General features: G+C 42.3%; 1 pseudogene; it reads right to left on the bottom strand.

Moving 5' to 3' along the window:
- Window positions 1–1,291: 1,291 nt before the first annotated feature.
- LOC148071569 (tumor necrosis factor alpha-induced protein 2-like) lies at window positions 1,292–8,848 on the bottom strand (annotated as a pseudogene).
- Between the last annotated feature and the right edge of the window lie 4,727 nt (window positions 8,849–13,575).

Raw genomic sequence — 13,575 nt, 5'->3', positions numbered from 1 at the left:
AAGGATTTCTACTATCAGATGATGAAGATCCTAAGGAGGAAATAAAAGTCATTGACACATTTGTGGATCAACAGTTCAAAGGGATGGAAGTGAAAGATGATACGAACCTTGAAAAGCATCTACTAGCTGTTCAGACTGACGTTCAAACTAAGCTTGTGAGACTGACGCCAGAAATGGAATCAGGAGCGGCGGGTCATCTGCTCGACCTTCACCACCGGCAGATTTATATCCACCTCCAGGATCTTCTGCAGGAGAGCAGCAGCACCCAGAACAGCACCAAAAAAGGAATATGATTAAAAACAAGATTCAATTTTCAGGTTTCATGGTAAATGGATAATTAAGTAAATACAAAACAGAAAATAGACATTTCTTCTCAACAAAAACAACTTTTACCTCATGTTTAGTTATTCTTATTTTATGAAAAAAAACATTTGGATCTTCAATCGGTTCTAATTTGTTGTGTTCCTGTTTGGTTTCTCTACTTAAAATTGAAAATGAAGTAATTTTACATTTTTAATCTATGTTTGCTGCAGCCAAATGATGTAAAAATGTGTAATAGATACATAAAAACTTTTTACCGAATACGATCTTTCCTCACATGTTCTTTTCGAGCTTCTCAATGATTATTAATAATAATGATCTTTATGGACATAACACGTTTCAGACTGAGAGTAGCGACATTATTCTTTAAATAATAGTAAAAAACAAACATTATTTAACAATAAGAAACAGCACCAAAAACATTAATATAATAAAAAACAAGATTTAATTAAGTAAATTGGGTTTAGACTTTGGCGTCACACCGAGGTACTGCCCCCTGCTGGACACCATTTGAAAAACAAAACGGAAAACTACTCCTAAATAAGTTGTTTTCGAGTAATAATGCAAAATTCAATTACAATCGCTGTTTATTAACTAATCTTTATCTACTAGGTTCTGGTAGTGAGTGATACATGGGCGAAAAATTAGGTGAAATAAGGCGGCATTAGCTTAGCTACATGCTAACGTCATGCTACAGAGGTTGGATTAAATAAACGAATAAGCTTCGAAAATAATAAGCCAAATTGATAGATTTATTAAACCATATCGACGATAGTGAGATGTTTATTTCCCCGTGTAGCGACACAAGGATCTCAACAGGATAAAAAGGTTGTCGTGGTCAACGTTGACAAGTGTAACGGCTAGTTTTAGTGTTAGCCGCGTGACAAGTACAACCTTGAATCAAAAACTTCGAAGAGAAGGTAACAAACAAATCTTTTAAGAAATGAAACAAATAAACAACAAAAAACGGTCACTCACGGAACATCGAGTCCTCACCGATGTACGAAAACATGCCGGCGATGACACCTGCAAGTGGACGAACGCTCGCTTCTGATTGGCTGACACCTGAACCTGCGTCAATGATGACGTACACGAGGCCTTTAATGCGTCTTTATCGAAGCGATATAAAAGGTAATTTCCACCTGGATTTACCGTATTTCGCATCGGACCTTCGGTAAGTATCACCTTTTCCAATTGAGTCCATCTTAGTTCTGCTTTAGCCACATTTTTGCTAACAATCCCACAACTGATCCAACGTCACTCAACACACACGTCAATAAAAAATACTTTTAATGTAATTTAAATGTAAATGACTCGTTTGAATTAGGCAGTAACTTAATTACTTTAACATGTTAATTAAAACAGCAAGAGATATTATAAATATAAATGTATTTATTTGTACAAGTAGTACAATTATTGTACAGTTTATTACCACAGATCATTGTTAGTAACATCACAATAATACACGTTTCCTAGAAAGTGTTGTTTCAACAGTTAAGGTTTATGTTTTAATTTTGGTTTAAACATATTTTATCTGATCAATAATCTGTTGTACAGATGATTTCAACAATGGACCTCGTCACTATCGATCTGAGCAGCTTCTCGTCCGAGTGGACTGATCCCAGCACGGAGTCGGACACAGTCCACTCCACGTTCCTGTCCATGATCGGGGACCTTCCGTCTGCTCCTGATTTGGACTCTGCTGCTCAAGACGATCTGCTCTTGCTCAAACTCATTGAAGAGGTTGATGTCGAGCAGTTAGAGAAAGACTTGACCTCAGAGTTCAAGATGACGACGGCCCCTGAAACCCACCCCTTCCAATGTGGAGCCACGACGGTTCCATCGTTTGGACGAGTGCTGTCAGAGAACACACTAAGGCACTACCATCAAGTCCCAGCTGGGTTGACTTGGGTCAACAGTGGAGTCCCCCCAGGGTTCTGGGTTCAGCCGCGACCAGCTGTGGAAGTCATGAGCCCGCTCGTCTTTTTGTTAGTGTCACACATGTTCATATCCAACTCCACGTCTTAAATATCGTCTTGAAATTAACTTTCCTTTTCATTCTAGCAACAATCAGAACATCCAGAAGACCTCCAGCCGCGCTCCTTCTCCGCCTCAGGCCTGCTCTTCCACGTTAGTCCTCACGTTTGATTCATCTAAATGCACACTTAACTCATAACATAGATCTAATGGCAATGATATGATGTTCCACCAGATGCTGTGGGGCCAGACCGTACGTCAAGAGACCAGCGAACGCCTTCATGGTTTTCATGAGGGAGAACAGGCAGATGGTAAAAAACACCATGAAGCCGAAAGATAGTGCCGAGACCAACACCATCCTGGGGCACATGGTGAGTGTCTAGAACACAGCCAGATTTGAACAAGTCCGAAAAGCTCTTGTTTGACGACCTGTTTTCCCTGTTTCTACAGTGGCGGAAGTTGTCGTCTCCAGACAAGGATTTATACTATGGGATGGCAAAGGATGAGAGAAGAATCCACGCCGAGAAACACCCAGACTGGTCGGCGGGCAATAATTATGTAAATAACTTTATTTTCTCTCTTTCTCTTTTGGTAAGTGTTTTGTTAATCTTTTTGTTTCTCTGTGTGCAGGGAAGGAAACACAAGAGGGAGAGAAAGAAGAAGAATCTTATCATCTAAAGCCGCCGTTTTAACTGCTGTACATATGTTGAGTGTAAATAAATTATTTTTAATCAAAAAGTCTTTTTGAATGCAGCAGATGATGTTGTCTACATCAGGGCTCGACAACCTTTATTGTGTAAAGAGCCATTTACGGGTCGTGTCCCGCCAAAATAAAACTCTGTTTGACGGATAAACTGAATCCTAAAAAGCTAATAGTCCTATAAAGTATATTTTACAAAAACAGGAAAACTTATTAAACTTATTAAATTTGAAGGAACACTTGCAGGATATGAGAAATTGTCCCTTTCTCTTGTCCCTTGATTTTAAAAATGAAACGCAAGACAATCCGTTCTCTTTTCTAAAAAAAAAAAAAGTCCACCCTTTATTCCAAACATTTTTAATTTAGAAAAAACATAAGTATTTTCAAATATTTACAATGTACAAGTTGCTTTGTAAACAATACACAACATTTGCAAATATTATATTAAGAAATATACACTTTTATTTTCAAATATCATCCCTTAAAAATATTGTGGCCACATGAGCAAGAACATAAATTAATTACAATTTCAAGGGATTAATCTGCAGTATTTATTGGAATTTGGAATGATAATTTTAAAGAAGAAAACATGAGTAGGGGACACTTTGATTTCTCTTAACGTATCGTTCAGAATACTTTTCACCGTCTGTCGGTCCTCCCTGGAGATGTTTGTCTTGAGTTTCAGTAGAGCGGACACGCGTTTTTCACTGGAAAGAAATGGACACGATTCGATAAATGACAGGTTATTCTAAAATGGCATCGATCTTTTGGTCTGGACTTTATACTCGTCCTGATAAAGTTTGTATTTTGGTACCTGAGGTGGGGATACGAGGAGGCCAGTGTGACGACTTGCATCTGTATGGCCGGAACATCCTGGAGGCTCAACACTCCCGCAATCATGTCCAGGTATTCCTTCAGCCAGTTTTCTTTGGACCCCTGCACACACGTGTTTTAATAAGCTTTTAATTATCTCTTTGAAAAGTTAAATTAAATGTTTTTTTTATATTGAAAAGTTGAATTTATTTTAATTGAAAAATCTTTTTCAATAATTAGTATATTTAAAGGTAAGTAAGTAAGTAAGTGTTATTTGTAAAGCACCTTTCGAGGCTAGACCATGAATAGCTCTTAAAGTAAGAACCAGAAATTTCAAATTGATCTTGAAAGAAACTGGCAGCCATTGAGAAACTGACAGCCATTGAAGAGTTTTAAGGATTGGAGAAATGTGAGTTCTTCTACTAGAGTGGGTCAGAATTCTTACAAAAATGTATTGCATGAAACCAAACACACCCTGTTTCATTTTACAATATCGGTTTTCATGGCATCAATCATAATGTCATCAGCAAAGGGACAATGAAATCCCGCGAGATTCTGGCGATAACTGAGGACGAGAGGATACACTCAACATATAAAGGTCATTTATATTATAGTTCAATTGGTAGCCTTTTAAATAACTATAAATATAATGAATGTTTATGTTTTGTTTAGGCTACGATTAAAAATAAAAAAAGAAATCAGAAAATGTATTTTTGAATTATTGGAATTAAAATATCAAACTCTACAGTAAAAAAACAATTAATTAATTTTGAAAGTATTCAAAAAATTGTAACCACAAAATCAACCTTTCGATATATACACATTATTGAATTCAATTATTTAAAAGAAACAATTAAATGCTTAAACAACAACATTTCAATAAAAACAAGTTTAAGGTTAAATTCAACATATTCTAATGTCACTGAACTACGTCCATAGTTTCACCACAGTTTCTCACCTGATCACTGAACCAACGTTGTAAAGTGTCGGCGTCGCTCGTCACTCTGTCGAAGGCCTCCTGCTGCTGAGCCCGACTCCTCAGCTTCACGTCTCCCTTCAGCAGCCGTCTGACGTATTCCACCGTCACCTCCTGGTGCAGCTGTCCGATCAACTCCTGAAGACACGGATCATGAGTCTTAGCTCGTGAAAACCTTTTTTTTTTTAGCTCTTTTTTAATACCTGGTGAGAAGATTCAGGGGATGATCATCTTGTCGAACGTTGACGAGTGCAGCCAATCGTGGGTTCCAAGCTTTCTGTGGTTTGGCTGGGGCGACACAAGTGATGGATTTTTATTTTGATCACCTGTACGTCTGTTATTGACACTCACCTTGAGCGCCTGGTGGACCGGGCTCAGTAGGAACTGGTGCGCCGATTGTTTCATGTCGGCCAGGACGCTCATGCATCTCTCTCGAACGTCGTCCAGGATCATGGAGCTCTTCTTCAAAATAAAATCCCTGCAGACACATGACAGTTGAGTCACATGACCACCTCGCGGTCACACCCTGAAGTCGGAGGCTCCACCTGAATTGTTGAATCCATCCGAGGTTGGCTTTGATGAACGGTTTTCTGCTCCACTTGTTTTGCTTCATGACGTCCTCCTGGAAGTCCTTGAAACTAAAACATTAATTCATTTGAATCTTTTTTCTTTTGACGTGAGAGACGTTACCTGCACAGCGAGTCGCTCAGTTCAAGTTATACACTGGACCTTCTCTCTATCACCCACGACCATTCCCGCTGAGGTCAGCATTCCGTTGATGAGCTGAAGTGTGAAAATGAAGTCATGGTTTGAAACATTACCGCTACTAGATTTAGCCAAAAGAATCCTTTTTTTTCAAATACCTGAATGATGTCATAGGACATGGTGAAGCTTCCGTCCTTCTTTGTCGGCTCGCTTTTCCACGATTCCCTCGCTTCCGCCAGGACTTGACTGATGAACGTCGTCATCTCTGCCTGATCAAACCAAAAAAAGCTTGATACGTTATCAATCACGAGTTATGATTAAATCCTACAATCTTAGGTGTATAAATAGAAAAGTGTTAAAGATCAACCGAGACATCTTATCTATAAAAACATTTGTTCCAAAGGTTGTTAAAGTCATAATACGTAAGTTTGAAAAAAAAAATGTTGGCTCCCCCTGTGTCAGAAAAATATAACTGCAATGCTGTCAAATCAGTCAACCATGCCTGTTCAAAATGACAACAATCGAACAGAAAATACATTTGAAAAAAAAAGGTTTTAAGAAAGAACTTTTTTTTAAATACTTTTTTAATTTGTAGGTATTTTAACTGTGTATTGTTTTGTTGTTTAAGCGCTTTGTGACCCTGGTTTATGGAATAGGGAAATTCAGATTTTTTAATTATTGGAATCAAAATATCAAACTCTATATGTAAAAAAAACAATTCATTAACTGTGAAAGTATTTTTAAAAATGTATTAAATAATTCAATAACTTTGTGTAGTTTTGTCTCTCAGGACAAACCTGATGATGAATGAATAATGAATGGAAATTACTTTTGTCTTGCCCATCAAAGTTGTCTTCAATGAAACGATTCACTAGTTACTAAATTAAGTCATATTGTAAGGGGTGGAGTCAATTTATACAACTTATATTTATAATAAACAAATGGTAAATTACATGTTTTTTCTTGTCTTGGCCACCTGAAACAAAATAACAATGCTTGGAAAATGTTTGTTTTTTTATCTTATTCTTCAATAATGTTTTACAAGCTTATATTACTGTGTAGTTAATGTGTAAATATACCTGTTGTTTGCTCAGGTACTGCTCCTGCAGCGACGCCACCATGTGGTCAGGCAGCAGACTTCCTAGACCTTCAAAGTTGATCTCTGGCGCCAAAAGAGGGTTCTTAAACAGTCTTATAGAATAAGAAGATTATATTGATAAATATAAAATCACTTTAATTTCCAGTTAAAAACAAAGAAGGAAGTTCAAGGTAGGAATAGCATTGGTGGGGAGTTGGACGGGCAACTTACCCAGGATAATATTCAGTGACCCATTGCAGCAGGAACTTGCAGTCCTCATCCCCCAGCCCGAACTCTGCAATCTCCTCCAAGCCTTTGCTCATTTACTGGTGGTACAGCTCGGCATAGAACTGACAGATGTCCATCTCCGGAGGGTAGCAGCTCTTGACCACCTTCACGACCGTCAGCAGGTCCTCCTTCATCTGCAGGCCCATGCTGTGGATCTTCGCCTGGAGGCAGTTCTGCTTCACCGGACTGCTGAGACCGACGGGTTCTCCATTCGCTCCTCCACCAGGCTGGTGAGCACTTGGTCGTGTTGTTGCCTCCATCTGCTCTGCCTCCAGGATGGCGCCGACCCGGCCATTTGATCCACCAGTTGGTCCTGCTCCTCCTGCAGCTGGACTGCTTTCACGGCGGACACTAACACGGCCGCTTCTTGTTCCCCCTTCAGAGACTCTTGGTCTATATGGTCTGGATCACGAGAGTCTCCAGGATTTTCTGGTCCGAAACAAGCTTGAGGACTTTTTTGTCTTCCTCTGATTGACCAAACAGAAGCTTCTCTTTGTCCACCAGCTGAAGTGCTGCCTCGTAAAAGTGAGATTGCTCCAGGTCTTGGTCAAAAGAGACGACTGGAAGAGAAACAAATAAGTGGTTAGATATTGAGCGTTCCTTCTGACCTTTGCTGACTGGCCATATTTTGGGGAACCTCCAACCTCCGGCTGGGCTTCCCTCTGGGATCGGTGGCACGTGTGACGCCGCTGACCTTGACCGGAGCCTCATTCAAGCCGTTTGCTCTGCAGGAAAACCATAATACAGCGTTTAAATGACAAAAGGGTTTTTTCCATTCATACATGATTTTTTCTTACACTTCTGAATATTTTAAGATGCTGAACAATCATTTTTAAGAACAAAAAAACCCATTATTTGCCATTTTTTAACCTCATCTAGAGCCTGATATTTAATTATTGGCACTAAACTGACAAACATTATCAACTTCAACTTCTATCCTCAGCCAGATTTTATGTTAAAATACATTTACATTTACACAGAAATTCAAAACACATTGTTAACGCAAACATCCTACTCACCAGATTTGTTCGTTTTGAGAGGATTCTCTTCCAAGCAGCCTTTGGCTGATGTGAGCTCCTGGAAGTTACAGTCGGGGAAATAACTCTCTGGTCCTCTGAGCGTTGGAGGATTTCTGAGGCTACAGGCTCCTCCCACTTTCCTCCCACCCCTTGCGTGCACACACCCACGCACTCATCGTACTTTCACCTTCACTTTTGTCTCGTTGTTTGCACAAGCATGCTTCTAGTTTTCATGCGGCACCTTCATTCCAGGGCAGCAACATTTGGATGACTTTGCCAGGTGTTATTGTGAATAAAGGTCACAATTTAAATCCAAGTCAAAGTTTCAGGTCAAACAAAAATTCAATTAATTAATTTCATGCAAGGTCAATAAAAAAACTTTTTTTTCAAGATATCTTTGCATTTATTTTCCTTATTATTTTTGATTTATCTTCGTTTTAGCTTCATGTCATTTTATTACTTCATTTTCATTCAAATTTCGTTTTTTATATTGAGGGGCATTTTTATCCGTCTGAGACTCGGTTTAGATCCTCTACCCTCAAAGAAGTTAACCTTGACTTGACTTTTCACTTTGATTTAAAAAATAAATCAAAAGATCTTCATAGTCGTTTCTCCTTTCAACCTTTTAGAAAATGAAAATAAAACGAGACAAAACTGAAAAGATGTTCCACAGTGTAGTCGGTTTCAAAATAACTTTTAAAAAGTGAACAAATATGCAGTGGTGGAGGTTGTTCACCTTGACCCTGAGACAACACAAGGGATACCACAAACACATTTGTTTTAGGGCCTTCGGGGTCACCTTGACCCCCAGACAACACTAGTTCAAATTCCCGTTCTGGAGACTCTAATTATCTCCATGAACAAAATAAAAATCAAATCATAGCTTTTTATCCATTATATTGTAAATCTAAATAAACAAGGATCAAAAATGAATGATTTGAAAATTATACCTTCAGGGTAATATTATAATCATAGTTATTATATTCAAAAGTTAATACATGTAAAATGCACTTTTTATTTTTATTTGACCGAAAAAGAGAAAATATTGTGTATGAAAATATATATTTATTGACTAGTTTCAGTGCTGGAGAAGCTAATAATATGTAGCGGGTCCCAGCAGGGCCTTCGCTGACAGATATGATAATCCTGGAATTACAATGGACATGAACGACACCGGACCACAAGTGCTCATGAACCAAGTCTCTTGGATTATCTTTATTCACATATTTTCATTAAACTGCAATCGTGACTCTTCCTTTGTTCTTTTTCTTTTGCATTAGCAATGGTTTAAAAACCACTTTCAAAGTACATTTACATAAATGTCAATTTTACAATTTTCCTTTGAAAACAAACCATGTCTTTTAATCACTAATCATTTTCTTGTTATCAATCATTCCTTCACTTCCAACATACACCCTTCATTCTTTCATCAAGAATAATAATCGTACATTATGTACAGTAGATGCCATAAGTGAACACTTAATAAAACAAAATGAATCTCTTTTGCAGTTTAACTCGCCAAAACGGTATAACATATTTATTTCTGCGCGTGCTTTCAACCAGGGCGGCTCCTATAACTGGTCTGAACTTCATAGCACACAAATGCACAATTCAGACTCACACACCACACACACACGACTATTTTAACATATTAAATATTACCGCACAAAAGTCAAGGAGTCAAAAGAAAAATACACACAGAAGCATTTAACTACGGCCACGGACGCCATTTTAGTAATCGCCACGATCATGAACCGCAGCACTTTCTATGTTCACACACATAACTGTCATATCAAAAATCCTTATAAACAGTTTAAAGTAAGAGGAATTAAAGAAAGAGTTCTTAACCAACCTGGAATTACAATGGACATGAACGACACCGGACCACAAGTGCTCATGAACCAAGTCTCTTGGGTTTCACTTGTGCGAAGTATTGCCATGAATACCGTCGCCCGCAAGTGCTGCCACCTTGTGTCCGTTTTCTGCATGGCATTGCACATTTATCTTTATTACACCCTCTTAGTGGGACTAAACAACAAACCAAAAAGTGACAGAAAACATTATATAATAATATCTAAACAAAACACTTTTGTGAGTATCACAAATACATTTAAAATCTCACCAAGGATGAAAACTAGATTTGTTAAAATGAATGATGAATATATTTAAATATAATCTTTATGTCAACAATTTAAATAATAAATATCTATATCAATTTAAAAGAGCCAATACTATGATAAAAAGTGGGTTTGTATCCAGACATTTATACTCAACAGTGTCAAAGGTCGAGCCTGGGAGCAGGAAGTTGATGCAGATTTGAAAGACAGTCATTGTTGAGAGAGAGAGGCAGGCGATGAGAATCACTGCGTGAGGAAGGTAACGTTAGCCGACAACAACTTGTTAAATATATCATTTGGATTTTGATTTGAGTGGAACTCCTGTATAACTCCTAGATGGATATCAGAAAGTCCGCAGCAGGGATAAAGCAATGAGGAATGAGAGGTAAGTGAAGTCCTAGCTAGCTAGACAACATAAGTGCGTCTTAAGTTAATGCTAAGTTAGCTTTAACGTCATTCCTTCTATCAATATGTGAATAAAGATAATCCAAGAGACTTGGTTCATGAGCACTTGTGGTCCGGTGTCGTTCATGTCCATTGTAAGTTGTTATGTTCTGCGATGCTGAACCCAAGAGCAGACAGAGGCGAAGTTCCAGAGAGTACAAAAGGGGTTTATTGAACGAAGGGGAAGCAGGTAGTTGAAGGGGAAGCCGGAGGGAGAGCGAGATCGGCGAGCTGGAGTGAGGGATCCGAGTTACTGCAGGCAGAGGAACAAAAGTTAGCTGAGGTCCGAAAAAACAACGAGAGACTTCAATACGAGAACGAAGGTAACACATAAACTGAGCCAGTCACGTATAGTTACCACGGTAGAGTAGAGTACGATCTGGCGCCGACCGCGGGGAATCCAAGGGTAGATGAAGGGGGTTGATTGGGGATCAGGAACAGGTGAGTGTGATTGTTGATGAGGACCAGGTGTGAGGTGAGGCGACAGGAGGAGTGGCAGACCAGGGGGAGGGGAACACAGCAGGCTGCTGTGACCACAACAGTACCCCCCCCTCAAGGGACGACTCTAGGCGGCCGAGAGAGAGCTGACGGAGACTGGCTTAAGGCGAGAGACATGGAAGGTGGGGTGAACGCGCATGGCTGGAGGCAGCTTGAGTGTGACAGCTGAGGGGTTGACGATGGACACAATAGGGAAGGGACCAACAAAACGAGGGGTTAGCTTCTTGGAGCCAGTCTTTAGGGGGAGATCCTTTGAGGACAGCCACACCTGTTGGCCCACCCGATAGGCAGGAGCGGGAGCCCGGTGGCGGTCGGCAATGCGCCGGTTCTGCTCGGCGGAGCGCAGCAGAGCGGAGCGTGCGACCCTCCACATCTTGCGGCAACGGCGGAGATGGTGTTGAACCGAGGGGACAGAGATATCCTCCTCCTCGGCGGGAAACAAGGGTGGCTGGTACCCCAGGGAACACTCAAATGGAGACATGCCGGTGGCAGCGCAGGACATGGAATTGTGGGCATACTCAATCCAAGAGAGATGGTCGCTCCATGCAGAGGGGTTGCGCGCAGCCACACAACGAAGTGCAGTCCCCAGGTCCTGGTTAGCTCTCTCAGCCTGCCCATTCGTCTGTGGTTGGAATCCTGAAGACAGGCTGACAGAGGCTCCAAGTGCTTGGCAGAAGGCCTTCCAAACTTGGGAGATGAATTGAGGGCCACGGTCGGAGACGAGGTCAGTGGGAATCCCGTGGAGGCGGACGACATGCTGCACAAGCAGCTGGGCAGTCTCTGTGGCACTAGGGAGCTTGGGGAGGGCAATGAAGTGAACTGCCTTAGAAAATCTGTCCACCACCGTTAGGATCACAGTGTGGCCCCTAGAGGGAGGAAGACCGGTCACAAAGTCCAGGCCGATGTGAGACCAGGGCCGACCAGGAACGGGAAGGGGACGTAGCAGACCAGCAGGAGCTTGATGGGAGGACTTGGCCCGAGCACAAACCGTGCAGGCGAGCACGAATGCCCGAGTGTCGGCGTCCATCGCTGGCCACCAAAAGTACCTCTTCAGGAGGGACAGGGTGCGGACCACGCCAGGGTGACAGGCGAAGCGTGATGTGTGGACCCACACCAGAACTTGGGAGCGAACCGCACTGGGCACGAAGAGACGGTTAGGAGGACCATTACCCGGATCTGGTTCTGTGACTTGGGCTTCCCGGATGAGGGACTCAATTTCCCAGGTGACGGCAGCGATCCGGAGGCAAGAAGGGGAGAGGATCGTGTCAGGGGAGGCCGGTGCGTCCTCAGGGTTGAACTGACGAGAGAGGGCATCAGGCTTGACGTTACGGGAACCCGGACGGTAAGTGAGGGTGAAATTAAATCGCCCAAAAAAGAGGGCCCATCGCGCTTGGCGGGAATTAAGACGCTTCGCTGTCTGGATGTAGGACAAGTTCTTGTGGTCCGTCCAAACCACGAACGGTTGTTCAGCCCCCTCAAGCCAGTGGCGCCATTCCTCCAACGCCAATTTCACAGCCAACAACTCTCTGTTACCAACATCATAGTTGCGCTCAGCAGGTGCCAGCCGCCGAGAGAAAAACGCGCAGGGGTGAATCTTCTCGTCAGAGGCAGAGCGCTGGGTAAGGACTGCCCCCACCCCTGTGTCAGACGCATCGACCTCCACGATGAATTGCCTGGAGGGGTCAGGTTGGATGAGAATGGGGGCAGACGAGAAAAGTCTCTTTAGATCAGAGAAGGCAGTCTCCGCCTCGGGTGACCAGGCAAATGGGAGGGCAGGAGAGGTGAGACGAGTGAGAGGGGCTGCAACCCTGCTGTAGTTCCGGATGAACCTCCGGTAGAAGTTAGCAAACCCCAGAAACTGCTGCAGTTTCTTGCGGGAATTGGGGATGGGCCAGTCTGTCACCGCACTGACCTTCTCGGGGCAGGTCCTCACTTGTCCACTCGCTACGATGAACCCAAGGAAGGATACCGAGGTGACACTGAACTCACACTTCTCGGCCTTAACATAGAGTTTGTTCTCCAACAGCCGCTGAAGAACTTGTCGGACGTGCTGGCAGTGCTCCTCCTCGTTCCGAGAAAAAATAAGTATGTCGTCCAGATAGACAAAAACCGAGCGGTTGAGAAAGTCCCTGAGGACGTCATTTACAAGGTTCTGGAACACTGCAGGGGCATTAGAGAGACCGAAGGGCATGACCAGGTATTCGAAATGGCCAAGGGGGGTGTTAAAAGCAGTCTTCCACTCATCCCCTTCACGGATGCGCACCAGGTGGTAGGCATTGCGTAGGTCCAATTTTGAGAAGACTGTAGCGCCCTGCAGTGGCTCGAATGCGGAACTGATGAGGGGCAGGGCATACTTGTTCTTGATCGTAATGTTGTTGAGTCCCCTGAAGTCGATACAAGGACGAAGAGACTTGTCCTTTTTGGAGACGAAAAAGAAGCCAGCACCAACAGGGGAGGAGGAGGGTCTTATGAGGCCAGCCGAAAGAGAATCTTTGATGTACTTCTCCATTGCCTCCCTCTCTGGCCGGGACAAGTTATACAGGCGACTACTGGGCAAGGGGGCGCCGGGGAGGAGATCAATGGGACAGTCATAGGGGCGATGAGGGGGCAGGGTGAGCGCACGACACTTGCTAAACACC

Source organism: Callionymus lyra, chromosome 9 (genome assembly GCF_982586985.1).
Source record: "Callionymus lyra chromosome 9, fCalLyr1.hap1.1, whole genome shotgun sequence".
Taxonomy (NCBI): Eukaryota; Metazoa; Chordata; class Actinopteri; order Syngnathiformes; family Callionymidae; genus Callionymus; species Callionymus lyra.
The sequence above is the reverse complement of the archived record's forward strand: the minus strand, read 5'-3'. Positions and strand labels throughout refer to the sequence as shown.